General features: G+C 45.1%; 1 protein-coding gene across 2 annotated transcripts in view; it reads right to left on the bottom strand.

The window, feature by feature from the left end:
• Window positions 1-12851, bottom strand: part of LOC137332430 (myotilin-like) — a 112661-nt gene extending 99810 nt beyond the window's left edge. For both annotated transcript variants that reach the window (XM_067996258.1, XM_067996260.1), the window contains exon 1: window positions 12610-12851. The gene's annotated coding sequence lies outside the window, so the exon portion shown is untranslated. The remainder of the gene's footprint in view (window positions 1-12609) is intronic.
• Window positions 12852-15643: the final 2792 nt, after the last annotated feature.

Raw genomic sequence — 15643 nt, 5'->3', positions numbered from 1 at the left:
AGAGAGAATACCTACCAACCACTGACTCCAATCTATGTGTGACCGAAGGAACTACAAGAAGCTAATTACTCTGTGATCCAGGCTTCTGAAGCATTCTTTCTTTTATATCTGTAGAAGGCAAGTTGTTGACTCTTTGCTTAGAGGGCAGTATATAAATATAAACAACTCCGAACGTAACATCTCAGTCTTGTCATGTGCATCTGCATTTTTGTAAAATATTTAATTCTTTATGGACTACTTCTCAATTTCAGAACATCTATAATTATCAAATATCTCCCTAGTGAGTATCCCTTGGTAAGTCAGATGATGTTCAGTTTCATAACAACAGGGACATTAGACCACCTAGTGTACAATGTAACATTCTGTTGCTAAGGTGCAACGAACTGCAGTCTGCCCCTGTAAGGTTAGAATGTGCAATTGTAAATATGCATATCCTTAAGTCAGTTGGAGGTTAATTGTTGGTGAGGGAAATTTGCTACTGGCATATGCTTTTAAATTTCCAGCTCAGAAGAAAACAGCATGAAGTGATTGCTTTCTTTCCCTTTTTCTACTTATAACACTTTAGAATGTGATATCTGAAGTATGATAAATGCATGCTAGGCACAAGACAGATATTTGTTAATCTCCTGTGGTGTTACACATGATAAGTTGGAGAATATGACCACTTTCTGCTGTCTTTGTGCTACTGTTTTGCTCTCCTTATCTCTTCTTTTGCTTCTTTCTCTTGTTTTCTGCTTCTGTCTCATTAATTCTCCATGCTACTTCTCTTTGTCCTCTTCTGTTCTTCTCTGTCTTTTTCTTCATTTCTTCTTTCCTTTGGGGTGGGAAGTGGTCAGTGATATGACGTGGCATGACAGGGAAAGGAGCCACCAGCAGCTGCAAGCTATTTCGGTGGGGTATTTGTGTAAAATGTGGCTTTCAGCAGCTCTCTTCCCATCTCCCTCAATAATTTGTGTTTCATCCATCCCCTCACTCCCTTTGTGTCCACTATCCCTTCCACTTCCTACCACCCTTCATTCAGATCTCTATCCCTACATTTTCCCTTTTTAATTACCTGCTCTACCCATATATCCTGCCCTCTCTCTTGCTCCCCTATCATTCACCACACCCTTAACCCTCCAATCTCTCCCCCCACCCTCACACTCATGTCCCCCAAATGCAACATTTTAAAATAAAAGATCAAATTAAAATGACTAAAGAAATTGTCTGTTTGCTTTTCTCTCTATTTGTTTTTCTCTGTCTCTGTCAACCCCCCTTTTTCTCAACACCTCTCTCTTTCTCCTAGGTGCTAGAAATTAAAATATCTTGTTTTACAGGTGTAAGCAATTAGCATTGACCAAATCTGATGGTCAGCAAAACATAGATGAGATAATTAGTTCGCTTATGCATTCAACTGTTTTTTTTTGAAAATTGAACTAGCATTAAATTAAAAAACACACTTAGGTTGCCTTTCTTTTTATAGCTCTCACCTCCCTCTGTTGTTCTGTCTCTTTCTTTCAGCTTAATACATTTTCTGAAGTTTATAGAACCCAAAACAAAAGCTACAAAAAGGTGTGTAATTAATGCACTGCCATTTTCTCTCCCTCTCTCTCACACACACAGAGACATCCTCATTATGTAAAAAAAATTCAATGTAAATTTTACTTCAATAAAAAGCATTTGAAATTTCTCCTCGTTTTTCAAAATTATTTAAAGAAAAGCTACTTATCAGGAAGCGCTAGAAGCTAAAATAAAAGCATTCAATCAGCTAATTAAATGGTACTGATGCACCCTGGGTAATGAGCTACATCACATTTGTTCAGGCTGCACAATCCAAATTCAGAACGCAGAGTCAATGCTCTTGGCAAAAACCATCAAGTCCAGGCCCAGGCTTTTGGGTAATGCTGAGGCATTCAAGCAAAAATTTTAATGAAGGTACCTAAAGGCTCAAAAGACAATCAAATATTACATTTAATCATGTTATTATGAAATATGTAATTTTTGTTTGTTTTATTGCATTTGAACCCTTATTTTGGCCATTAAAATTTTCTGTTACTGAAGAACAAAAATAGCAAATGAAAACAAAATTCAGAAAGTATTTTAATCAATTTGTGGGAACCTGGGGCCCGATTTTAGCACCCGGTCTCGGGTGCGTTCTCGGCAGGGGGGCCTCTAAAATCCCGAAATTGAGGAGCGGGACCGGATCGCGCCTCGATCCCGCCCACTTCCGGGTTCCGCGCTGACGTGCGGGGGTGCGTGCGTAGCCGCCGCTGGTGGGAATCCCGCAGGCAATTAAAGCCAGCGGGGTTCCACTTGAGTGTATTTATCGAGGTATTTCAGGTCATTAAATGACCTGATTGAGCTGTTTATTTAACAAGTGTGGGATTTTACGGTGAAATGAGACTGTTTCCCATACTGGGGGAAACACTCACACTGCCAACGGACGTGTTGCAGCCAGCAGCCTGTGGCAGCTGCCAAGGTGCATTCCACAGGTGGGAGGGGGAGAGCCTTCACCAACGCAGGAGGACATTCCGTAACATTGGGCAACGCCTGCCCTCCACCACCCTCCTTCAAGCAAGAAGATTCACCGGCATGGAAGTGCAACCCCAGTGCGAGGACACACTTTTCTAGCGTGCACAACCCCGCAGACCTATACCTGCCAGATGGGTGCTGCGTTGACATCCTCGGAGGACGAACAGCATGACCAGCCTCAGCAGCCTCGCAGTCCACGCCGTCCGCCTCAGAGACGTGCAACCCCACAACACGGTGCTGTGGCACATCCACCTGCACAGCAGGATGGAGGGCAACCGCAGAGAGAGATGCGTCGCAGGAGGCACTACCCTCCGCACAGGGTCTACAGACTTCATAGACCTCTCTGAGCAGCAGTGCATACGTAGGCTGAGTCACTCGCCAGGTAGTTGCCGACATCTGCAGCCTCCTTAATGACGAGCTGCTCCCAGATGGACCAAGCAGCATCTTCTTACCCGTCGCCGTCAAAGTCACCACTGCCCTCAACTTCTTCGCCTCTGGATCCTTCCAGGGTGCCACAGGGGACATCACCGGGGTCTGTCAGTCGTCTGCACACAAGTGCATAAGGCAGGTCACCGATGGGTTGTTCCGCAGGGCCTCGAACTACATCAACTTCGCCATGGATGAGCGCAGCCAGACGGAGAGGGCGGTTGGATTCCATTCTGTGGCTGGCTTCCCACGGGTGCAGGGTGTAATCGATTGCACCCACATAGCGATACGGGCACCTCCACATGAGCCAGGGCTGTTCATCAACAGGAAGGGGTATCACTCCATGAACGCCCAGCTCATTTGTGACCAATGCCAGAGATTCCTACACGTGTGCGCCAGATACCCTGGCAGCTGCCACGATGCCTTCGTCCTCAGGGAGTCCACCGTCCCGCCCCTCTTCCACGCACCCAACACCGGCAATGGCTGGCTTCTCGGCGACAAGGGATATCCCCTGTACACGTGGCTTATGACACCTCTGAGGAACCCCATTACCAAGCCGCAGCGTCGATATAATGACAGCCATATTGCTACCAGGTCTACAATTGAGCAGGCTATAGGGCTGCTCAAGATACGCTTCAGGTGCCTTGATCGTTCCGGGGGAGCGCTCCAATACACGCCACTCCGAGTGGGACGAATTCTAGTTGTCTGCTGTGCCCTGCATAACATGGCACTACAGAGAGGGGTGCCGCTGGAGGAGGCCCCATGCACACCCGCCACCCACATTGAGGACGACAATGAGGAGGAGGAGGAAGAGGAGGAGGAGGAGGAACGACCCATGGGCCGAACACCGGCTCACCTGCGTGCTCGTCAGGCCAGGAAGGCACTCATATGCCAACGGTTCTCCTAACATCACACTGTGTGAGGCGTTCACATGCCATAACATGCACAGACGAGGGTCCATACAGGCTCCCTCCACAGAAGAGTGGTGCCTGTACACCTGCACCCACTGTATTATGCCCAATGGGTGGGACGGGGTGGTCGTCGTCATGATGAGGCGCACGGAAGGGACATATTGCACAAGCCGCAGAATTATGGACAAGAGGTGGCTGCATTGGTGAGAAAAAGTGAGTTTATTTTGTGTTGACATTCAAATAGTGGAAATAAAAAAAAAATAGACAAACACCCTGGTGCAATCCCTGTGTGCTCACGGAACTTTAGGCTTTCGTTTCCGGGTACCCCTACGTGGTGCTACCCCTGTGGCTCCAGCAGAGGTGGTGGCAGGTTGCTCCTGTTCGTGCCCTGACCTGGTAGATGCTTTGGGCCGACGCCCCCTGGGTTTCGGTGCCCGTGAGGGCACCTCCACAGACTGCTCTTCCTGCACCTGTGCAGGGGCAGACTCGGCCACCTGGAGAGGATGGACTATTGCGGGCACTGGTTGAGAAGGGGATAACGGGTGAGACGTGGGGGCGCCTTGAGTAGCGTCCACACTTCCATTTCCCCGTTCACCATCTTCCCTCTCATGGCCAAGGCCCACATCACCCCTTCCACCCTGCTGGACGGCAGTTTGGATGACGTGGGTGAGACCTTGCAAGGCCACCTCCAATGTATCTGTCAACCTGTTGATGGCAGCAGAATGTTGCTCACCCTGAATCCGAACAGCCGTTGTGAAGGCCTGGATGGACTCATTGGTGAGCTGTGCGTGACGCTCGAGGGAGGCTAGCCTGTCCTCCACCGCAGACGTTCCCACACCTACCCGTGCCACTATCTCAGAGATGCCTTCACGTCCCTGCGACACTATCTTGGTGATACCCTCCTGCACCTGTGCCACCATTCCCCTCATGCAGGAGTTGGACTCCTCCATCCTCCGTGCGATTGTGGAGAGTGCACGTGGCACCTCTCCCAGTACCTCAGCAATGTGCTGGTGCCCCTCGACGACTCTCCTTTTGACTGGCGGCCCCCTGGGTTCAGCATCTGGGTCCGGCTGAGCAGAGCCTGGAGAAGAGTGCTCCCACCGAGGCTGACCCTGCCACCAGGGTCTGCTCATGCTCACGTGTGCGCGGTGACTCACCATGTGCAATCCCAACTAACTGAGGGGGGGACCCACCGAGGTGTGTGTATCTGCGCTGGTGGATGCAAGGCTCATGTGTGACGATGCACCCTCAGAGACGGGCATGTCCTCTGAGGAATCCCCCTCAACCGAAACGTCGATCGCAGACGGCCCTGCAAGAGAACAGAGGGCAATATCAGGCATGTGTCCAAATGTGGCGGTGCGGCATATGCCATGTGATGCTAAGATCATTCGCGCTCATGAGTGATGAGTGCCAGTTTTCCCTTACCGGCCGTTTCGACAGAACCAGACTCGCCATCCGCCACCGACATGCAGCGTGCGGCTGATCTCCAGTGCCTTGACCTCGGCGTCTGTCAGGGCCACCTCGTGTGGCGGGCCCGCTCCGGTGCGTGCCCTATCGCGTGCATTCCTGCACCTCTTCTCCTGTGAGGGCAAAACACAAAAACGTTATTGAGTGATGATTACAATGTGAGACGCTTCAAGCATTGGTGTGAGTGGGTTGAGCGTGTGGCAGATGGATGGGAGGATGCGTGTGCCACATGGCCATCCCATTGTATGGGCATTGGGGTGTGTGGTAGTGGTCGAGTGGGGACAGGGACGGTGGGTACGTGCAGGCACTGTGAGGATGATAGTTGGGTGGCTGTGAGGATTGGTGCGGGAGCGCAGTGCTGTCAGTGGAGATGGGGTTGTGAGGTGTTTGAGGTGATGTGGAAGACGGAGTGAGGCAGAGTGCGTTAGTGTACTCACTTTCCCGGACCTGGTGAGGTCATTGAATCTCTTGCGGCACTGCATCCAGGTGCGGGTGGTGTTGCCCCTGCTTGTGACCTCCGCGGCCACCTCCTCCCATGCCCTCTTGGTGGCGCTGCCAGGGCACCTCCTTCCATCCGTGGAGAACAGCGTCTCCCTCCTCATGTGGACCCCGTCCAGCAGCACCTGGAGGGTGTGGTCCGTGAAGCGGGGAGCAGCCTTACCCCTGCGCTCCTCCATCCTTCATGGACTGTAGGTTGTGGCTGGAGGAGCTTTGGTGGACTGCCCCTTTAAATAGAGCTCCAACATCGCTCAGACGTCAATGCGCATGCGCAGGCCGCCGGCACGCAGCTGAGAAGCGCGGAACCCGTAACTGCCGGCTAATTACATCAATCATCCCGCGATCGCGCGCGCAACGCACTCAATTCGGACGGCGCGTTTTCCTCGAGCCCGACTGATCACCCGCTGCCAACCTGCATCCCTGGTAAAATCGGGCCCCTGGTGTCCAGATTGCACAGTCAGAATAACACCTTTACACAGGCAAAACTCAACATAAATGTGGACATAAGAATTTATAATGAGAAAAAGTTGACACAAAAACGTGACAACAGGAAGTCAAGTTGTGTAGATAGGAAGTGAGTGCAGATGTAAGATTTTTAATGATATATATATTAAAATAATAAACATGTTTTAAATACTTAAACTAATTAACATTCAAGTATTGCTTGTCATGAAATGAATAAAACAAACCGTAGGATATCTAGATCATCATTATAAATAAATAAAAATACTTTGAGTATAATGTAGTTCAAATCTGGAAAAGTGTCATTTGAAAATATTTAACATTTACAATTAATATTATTGCTCCTAAATCATTTTCACAAATGACTAAAGAATAACAGCAAATGTCTTTTTGTTTATAAAAACAATTTTGTTTATTTTCAATACAAAAGTTCAGAAATATGTATTTAGAAAAGTAACAACTATCTCAATATTGGAAAAAGAATGCAAGTATTTGGAAGCAATTAGCAACATAATTGTGCTACATATAGGCAATTCCATGGCCTAGAAACTCGATCGCACCAAAACGGGTGTGCAAATAGCCAGGTGTGCACTACACACCCCTGTTCGCATGGCTGCTGGGACCGCCCAAAATTCATGCTAGGACCTTGTTATCATGTTTCAGGCAAGCAGCCAGTGCTGCCCGCTCTGTTTGTGGGGGGGATATTGGGCATCCCTGAAGCCACTTAAAGGTAGCCAGCACCTCTTAAAGGGAAGGTGCACTGTGGCTGCAGACAACAGGAAATGTTGAAAGGTCCAAAATTGCTGCAAGTGGTCCAGAGAGGGCACAAAGGTTTTAAGGTGCAGCTTTGGAGGCCCTGGTCCAGGTGGTGGGCTGGAGGAGGGAGTTCCTGCTCCTGGGGGGACAGAAAGTCCTCCAGGTGACACCTCTAATTCCAGTGGGAAGAGGTTGCAGAGGAGATTAACATGAGGAGCTTAGCTCCCAGGACATGACTGCAATGCCAAAAGAAGTTTAATGACTTCAGCAGAGTTGTCAGTAAATTGTGTCAGAAAGTTGCAAAGGTACATTGATAGATTGAGTGACCAAAACTGTGGCAGATGGAATTCAAAGTGGGGAAATGTGAGCTCATCTTCTTTGGACCTAAACAATGGTGAACAGCTAGGAACTGAGAAGGAGCAGAGACATTTAGGGGTCCAACAACAGAAATCACTAAAAGCTAGTAGACAGGTACAAAAAATAATTTTAAAAGCTAATGGAATGTTGGATAGATTTTTGTTAGGCAAGGGTATTAAGGGTCACAGAACCAAGGCGCATTGATGGAGTTAATAAACAAATCAGCCATGATCTAATTGAAAGGCAGAGTGGCTGTATGGCCTACTCCTGTTCCTATGTTCCTTAGCACCACCTGCAGCCCCACTACACTACACTTCCCTCTCTCGCCACCCTTCACTCTCCTACAATCACTGCACCGTATTTTTCTCCAGCTGCTTATCCAATTCTCACCACTGTTGAGGTGGGGAACCCTCATTTTCCCACACCTCACATCTTGCAAATGACATCTGGACTATTCCACCATGACAGGCTGATTCTCAAAACAGCTCACAAGGCTGTCACGAACTTCTAGGCCTATGTGTCATTAGAAATTTGCAACTTCAACAAAACTGGATATCTGGAAATTCTAAAGAGTCCAGAAATAGTAATGTAAATGTCCCGATGGTTTTCTGTGCTTGAATCCCTTTAGCTGCTAAAATTGCAGACAAACCTGTCCCTCCTGTTAGCCTTGAAACTTGCTGACTATTAGTTTTGGCTCTTTCCTCTGGAGAGTGGTGCAAGGTCAAGGATGTAATCACCAAGAAACATGAGCTGGGCTTTTCCTAATTTCTAGCTATGCTGTTTTTGATATGCAGACACTTATGTGCAGATAGCCCAGTTCATCACAGATAAGTCAGTGGAAAATATCCAATTAGCCACACTTAATTATTATTCCAGACGTTCCATATCTGAAAGTTACAAGTACTCATTAGTTGTTTATTCTTAAGCAAATTTGAAAGGTAAGGGCCGGGTAATTGGTCTTGTGCTGAAAACCAGCGTGAAGTGAGTGGCACGCCTGCAACAGAGCTCGAAGGTGAAGGCTCGAGGTTCACTGGAAATTGGGCCTCATCTACATAATATCAGCGAGCTGCAGACTCTGATGACGCAACGCGATACAGCTCTGTAAATTTGTCTGGTTCCGAAGCACAGCCAGCCTACAGGTAGATTGTGGGAGGGCGAGAGGCGAACAGAAGTGGGGCAAGCGTGGGATGGTAACGGCCCTCCATGGGTCCACATTAAGGTAAGTAAAAAAGCAAAAACTTACCTATTATTTGGCGGCCTCCAGTGGTCCCTTTAAGGACCACTGGTTAGGCCGCCATAGACCCAGAAAAACTGAGCGGAACATGTGCAGCGGCAATTTTTGCTGAATTTGGCATTGGGGTTCTAAACCAAGCATTAAGCACCTGATTCAAGGGTCCTTACACTTGTTTCAGGCAGGCACTGCAGGCATTTCCGGGGGGGGATTGAGTATGGGAGATCGCACCCAGATATTGGTTCCCTCAACTCTTATTTTTCGCCCAGAAATCAGGCGTGATGGGGACCAATTCTCCCCTGAGAATTTTTGACATTCTGGTTAATATTATTAGGCTTTCAGCAAGCTGAAGGTATAAACAATTCATTTGTGAATAAAACAGATATTTGCAAGCTACAGGTCATTGTTATTTGCTACTAAAGCAAATTATGGATGCATTTTCCATTAATTTTAAGTGCATATTTAATTTCCTATTGATCACATGTCTTAGCAAGCCAAAAGTATTTTAACATTACTGCAGCAGCCCTGTGAGTCATCGCTCAGTTGTTGCTCATGTAACTGTCACTAAATTGTAATAAATATATGAGCTAAGATCATGATTTTCAAAGAAAAACTTATCAGGCAAGGACAAAGCATTCTTTTGCATTTGTTGTGAAAAACTATAGGTTTCATCGTTCTTGGGGAATAGAATTTCAGTACCACTGTAGGAATTGATGTTAATTATATGACAATAATAAAAATGCAGCATCTACATTCCTAAGCATGTGGGCTATTATAAGAGGCTGGCAAGTTGAGGATTTTATATTAGCTAGTCCATGAAAGGGTTGGTTACTTGTGAACATAGAAAAAGGTGACAAATGATATGCATGTCTCACCCACTAGACTGAAAACTTATGCACCACCTCCCCAACCACTAATAATGTTAACTTCAGAGGTATGCAAAAAAAAGAGAAAACATCTGTGGCCAACATCAGCAAAAACTTTAGCAGGCTTCAGAAAATCATGGTTGGCCATAAAGTGTCACGAGGTGAACTTAACTACTTCCCTAACACCACTCAGCAATTTATCAAATCCCTTCTTAAAGAACTGTAGCATACCTGTGTTTACCATGTCTACCAGTCACCTCTTCCAGCGGGCAATAAGTCTCTGGGAAAAGAATTACTTCTTGACATCTAATGTGATGCATTGCCGAGTCCTACTATCCAACTGCAGAAGTACTAAAGCATTACATAGTTGAAACACAGTGCTTGTTTTGTACTTTATTTGACCTTGTTAGAAAGTTAAGCACCTTTTCCTCAGAAGCTCACAATCAAACGTCAAGTTCTCCTTGGTGGCCTGCAGTTAGGTCTGCTGATTTATTCAACAAAATGGAATGATAACCTAATAATAACTTATGACATTTGCTAATGAATGGTTGGTATGAAGATATTATTGTTAGTCTGTGAATTGTAGTGCCACTAAATCACATAAAATACCAATGCTTGTCTCTTTCCATTCTAATTAGAATAAAAATGGAGACTTCTTGTGAATCCATAATCTGGAGTCAGATTCCACATGTATGGCGCTGACACCCAGTTCTAGCTTAACACCACCACCTCTCTCAATCCCATCAATGCCTCTGATTTGTCAGGCTGCTTGTCCGATATCTAGTACTGGATGAGCAGAAATTTCCTCCAATTAAATATTGGAAGACTAAAGCCATTTCTTCGGTCCCCGCCACAAGCTCTGTTCCTTAGCCAGCAATTCTATCCCTCTCCCTGGCCATTGCCTGAGGCTAAACAACTTCGGCGAGCTATTCAACCCTGAGCTGAGCTTCCGACCCCTTATCCTCTCCATCACCAAGACCGCCTACTTCCACCTCCGTAATATAGCCCGTCTCCGCCCCCCCTCATCCCATCAGCTGCTGAAACCCTTATCCATGCTTTTTTACCTCCAGACTTGACTATTAATAGAGTTACATAGAGTCGACAGTACAGAAACAGGCCATTCGGCCTAACTAGTCTATGTCGGCATTTATGCTCCACACGAACCTCCTTCCATCCCTCTTCATCTAAGCTTATCAGCATACCCTTCAATTCCTTTCTCCCTCATGTGCTTATCTAGCTTCCCCTTAAATGCATCTTTGCTATTCGCCTCAACTATTCCTTGTGGTAGCGAGTTCCACATTCTCACCACTCTTGAGGTAAAGAAGTTTCTCCTGAATTCCCTATTGGATTTATTGGTGCCAAACTTATATTTATGGCTAGTTTTGGACTCTCCCACAAGTGGAAACATCTTCTCCACGTCTACCCTATCAAATCCTTTCATAATCTTAAAGACCTCTATCAGGTTACCCCTCAGCCTTCACCTTTCTAGAGAAAAGAGACCCAGCCTGTTCAGCCTTTCCTGTTAAGTATTTCCTTTCAGTTCTGGTATCATCCTAGTGAATCTTTTTTGCACCTTCTCCAGTGCCTCTATATCCTTTTTATAATATGAAGACCAGAACTGTGCACAGTACTCCAAGTGTGGTCAACCCAAGGTTCAATACAAGTTTAACATAACTTCTCTGCTTTTGCAATTCTATCCCTCCGGAAATTAATCTAGCCTGGTTTGCTTTTTTATGGCCTTATGTGTCGCTACTTTTGGTGGTTTGTGTATCTGTACCCCTAGATCCTATTGTTCCTCTACCCCTTTTAGACTCTTATTATCCAAGCAGCATGTGGCCTCCTTATTCTTCCTACCAAAATGTAACACCTCACACTTATCTATATTGAAATTAATTTGCCAGTTACACGCCTATTCTGCAAGTTTATTGATCTCTTCTTGTATTTTGTCACAATCTTCCTCTGTATTTACTATACCCCCCAATTTGGTGCTGTCCACAAATTTTGAAATTGTACTTCCGATTCCCGAGTCCAAATCGTTTATGTGTAAATTGTGAACAACAGTGATTCCAGCACCGATCCTTGTGGAACACCACTTCCCACCTTTTCCCAGTCTGAGTAGCTACCCTTAACCCCTACTCTCTTTTCTGTTTTGTAGACGACTTGCTATGCATTCTGTTACTTGTCCCCTGACTCCACATGCTCTGACCAATGCTGCCCTGAATGGCCTCCCATCTTCCACCCTCCGTAAGCTTGAGCTCATCCAAAACTCTGCTGCCCATATCCTAACATGCACCAAGTCCTGTTCATCCATCACCCCTGTGCTCGCCAACCGACATTGGCTCCCGGTCCAACAATGCCTCAAATTTAAAATTCTCATCCTTGTGTTCAAATCCTTCCATGGTTTTCTCCTTCCCTATCCCACTTACTCCACCTCCTCCACCCCTACTACCCTTCGAGATCTCTGCGTTCCTGCAATTCTGGCCTTTTGCGCACCCCTGATTTCCCTTGCAGTGGCCGTGCCTTCAGCTGTCTAGGCCCTAAGCTCTGGAATTCCCTCCCTAAACCTCTCCTCCTTTAAGATGCTCCTTAAAACCGACCTCTTTGACCAAGCTTTTGGTCACCTATCCTCATATCTTCTTAAGTGGCTTGGTGTCAAATTTTGTCTGTTAACGCTCCTGTGAAGTGCCTTGGGACATTTTAGTACATAAAAGGCGCTAAAGTAGTTGTTGTTGGAATGCTAAACATAAGTGAGGAGCGGAACCTCCATGCAAGCTTTTTGTGGAACAAATGTATTTTACTAGAGGTCTTGCAGACTTCTAATTTTTGAAAATAAATATCTTTATTATATTTTTTTTATTATTGTGAAAATACTCAGCTTTTCACTTCAGAATTTCTAACTATTGACATTTTCATATTCTTTGCATGAAAACATGGCTTAGTATGGAATTTGAATTCATATGTGTAAATAATGTTTTATTGATATATTCTGTAAACACATCTAAATTAAGAAACACACAGCTGAATTAGTTAGTAGAGTAATCACTTAGTTCCTAAATCACACAATTCATAAATATCTTATCATAAATCCCATTTTATAAAAGTGCTAGACATAATTTTTTCTTACCAGTAAGTATTAGACAAGGGTATGTAGAAATCGCCTGTCAAATTCTGTGCTCTGGTTTTCTGTACTTTGTAAGCTTGCTTTATCAAGGTGCAGAATATTGCCGCCTCTTTTCTGCCAATGTTCAGATTTGGCAAAATTCAAACCAGAAGTTAGACGGGGAGGAGAGAAAGATTATAGTCCAACGGACAGTGTTAACTTCAGAATTCTACAGATTGATCCTCCAGCCAGTGCTTGCCATGTATGTTTCTAAGGAATAAAACTAGGAAGTGATCTCAGGCTCATCTCAGGTTTCTTGGCCACGGACCAGCTGCTCCTTACTCACTTAGTCAAGAAATACTAAAAATAAGAGAAGCATTAAAACTGAGCCTCCGGGCCATCTGTACAATGATGCATTGGTTTTTAGTTTGTCTAACCCACAGTATATATGAAATGAAGGGTAACTAAAATGAAACTTTTAGTTAATGGTCCAATAATGTTAAGAAAAGATAGAAATGGCTCATGTTTATAAACCTAGTTATAGATTGGACATTTTTTGAACACATGGGTAATATATACATGAAGTATTTAAAACTTGTTAATACAATGTGTAGTTTAAGTGACAGTTTAGACTATTATCATAACAATATCTCCTCATCTAACCTGTCATTTAAGTCCATGTTTAGGACTGGAAAGAGTGTTTTAATCTCTTTCTTGCCTTCACACTAACTGTGTATCCCTTTAGTTATCTATAATATATTAAAAGTCTAGCATCTTTTTTATTTGTTCTTAGAATGTGGGTGACACTGGCAAGGCTGCATTTATTGCCCATCCCTATTTGCCCCGATGCGATGGTGGTGGGCTTTCACCTTTGTCCATTGCAGTCCTTGTGGAAATGACGCAATGGTGTTACATAGGGAATTCCAGGATATTGATCCAGAAACGATGAAGAAATGGCATGAATATCCAAGCCAGGATGGTATGTGATTTGGAGGGGATCATGGAGGTGATGGAGTTCCCATGACATTTCTGCTCTTGTCCTTCTTGGTCACAGGAGAAGGAGGTGCTGTCGAAGTAACCTTAGTGAGTTGTTGCAGTGCTTCCTGTAGATAGTACATACTGCAGGCACAATGTGCCGGTGGTGGAGGGGTTTGATATTGATTTCAGTGGTATGGGCACTGTCCTCTCCTGGTTGATGTTGAGCTTTTTGAGTGTTGTTGCAGCTGCACCCATTCAGGCAAGTGGTGAGTTGTGTTGTAGATGATGGATATGATTTGAGAGGTTAGGAGGTGAGCCATTCAATGCAGAGTACCCATCCTTCACCTTGCTCTTGTAGGCATGGTGTTGATATTGCTGGTCCAGTTAAGCTTCTGGCCAATGGTGATCCCCAAGATGTTGATGGTGGGATACTCGATAATGTTGGTGCTGTTGATGGCAAGAGGAGATGGCAGGGTTTTCTGTTGTTCCAAACGGTTATTGCATGGCACTTATGTGTTGTAAATATTATTTGCCAATGTCAGTCCAAGCCTGTGTTACCCAAGTTCTGATGTAGGATGGCATTGGCTGCTTCATTATTGGAGGAGTTGGGAATGGAGCTGAACACCATGGAATCATCAGTAAGTCACACTCCTGGCCTTATAATGGAGAGATCACTGATAAGGTAGCTGCTGCCAGTTAAAGTGGAACATCACTTTTATGCCAGCTATTTGGGGGTGTCAGCAGCTGGAAGGGATCCCAGATCCGTGGACACATCCCTGGGGTTCTTATAGCAGAATTCAGGGCCAGAAGAACAACTTTTTGGGCACTGAGGGTAGAAAGCTTCTTAAGAGGATGGTGCAGTTGTTTGGAGGGAGGTGCAGAGATCAACAATGCTATCTCCAGCACCCCAGGAACTGCCATACAGTGCCGTGAAAGGTTCAATGATCTCACAAGGGTAGTTAAGGTAAGTCAATGCACTCTTGACAATACACATCCTCTATCATTTATGTCCAAAAAATAATAATTAAATTTTTTATCTTGTGTTTAAATACGTACATGGCTTCACCTTTCCCTTTCTCTGTAATCACCTCCAGTGCTACAGTCCCCAGTGACTCTCCATTTATTTGACTCCAGCTTCCTGTGCATCCACCCCACCATTGATGGCTATACCTTCAGCCACTTAGGCCCCACCTTCTGGAATTCACTCCCTAAACCACGCGGTCTTGCCACCTTCCGCTTCTCCTTTAAGACCCTACTTAAAACCTATCTTTCTAACCAAGTTTTTGGTCGCCCTTCCTAATACCTTCTTTGTCGCCGTATCTAATTTTTCCTTAAATCTCGGTAAAGCACCTAGGAACATTTTTCTATGTTAAAGGCTCTATATAAATGCGAGTTTATATATTGTTGATGATTGTCTTTGTATATGTCTTTTAGCAAGGTTGTACATCTCTGACACAACCTCTCTGGGCAATAAAAACAAACGATTCAACCGTTGGCACTTTCTCCCAACATTCCACCACTCTTTACTCACTTACTTTTGTTGGTAAGATTAACAGAAAAATGTCAGCCTCTAGTGACTTAATTGATAATTTTAAGCAGATAATTGTCATACAAATAATAGTTTTGTTTAATTTACTTCTATTGGTGTTTAGGAACATAGAAACAGGAGTAGGCCATTTAGCCTCTCGAGTCTGTACTGCCATTCAGTGAGATCATGGCTGATCTGTGACCTAACTCCATTCACCCGCCTTAGCCCCATATCCCTTAATACCCTTGGTTAACAAAAATCTATCAATCTCAGATTTAAGATTAACAATTGAGCTATCATCAACTGCTGTTTGCGGAAGAGAGTTCCAAACTTCTACCGCTCTTTGCGTGTAGAAGTGGTTTTGACTTCTCTCTTGAAAGTCCTGGCTGTAATTTTTAGGCTATGTCCCCTAGTCCTAGAGTCCCCAACCAACAGATATAATTTCTCTCTATACACCCTATCTGCTCCCCTTAATATCTTAAAAACTTCGATCAAATCACTCCTTAACCTTCTTAATTCCAGGGAATACAACCCTAGTTTGTGCAATCTCTC

This window comes from Heptranchias perlo, chromosome 14 (genome assembly GCF_035084215.1).
Source record: "Heptranchias perlo isolate sHepPer1 chromosome 14, sHepPer1.hap1, whole genome shotgun sequence".
NCBI lineage: Eukaryota > Metazoa > Chordata > Chondrichthyes > Hexanchiformes > Hexanchidae > Heptranchias > Heptranchias perlo.
This window is presented reverse-complemented; position numbering and strand designations above follow the sequence as displayed.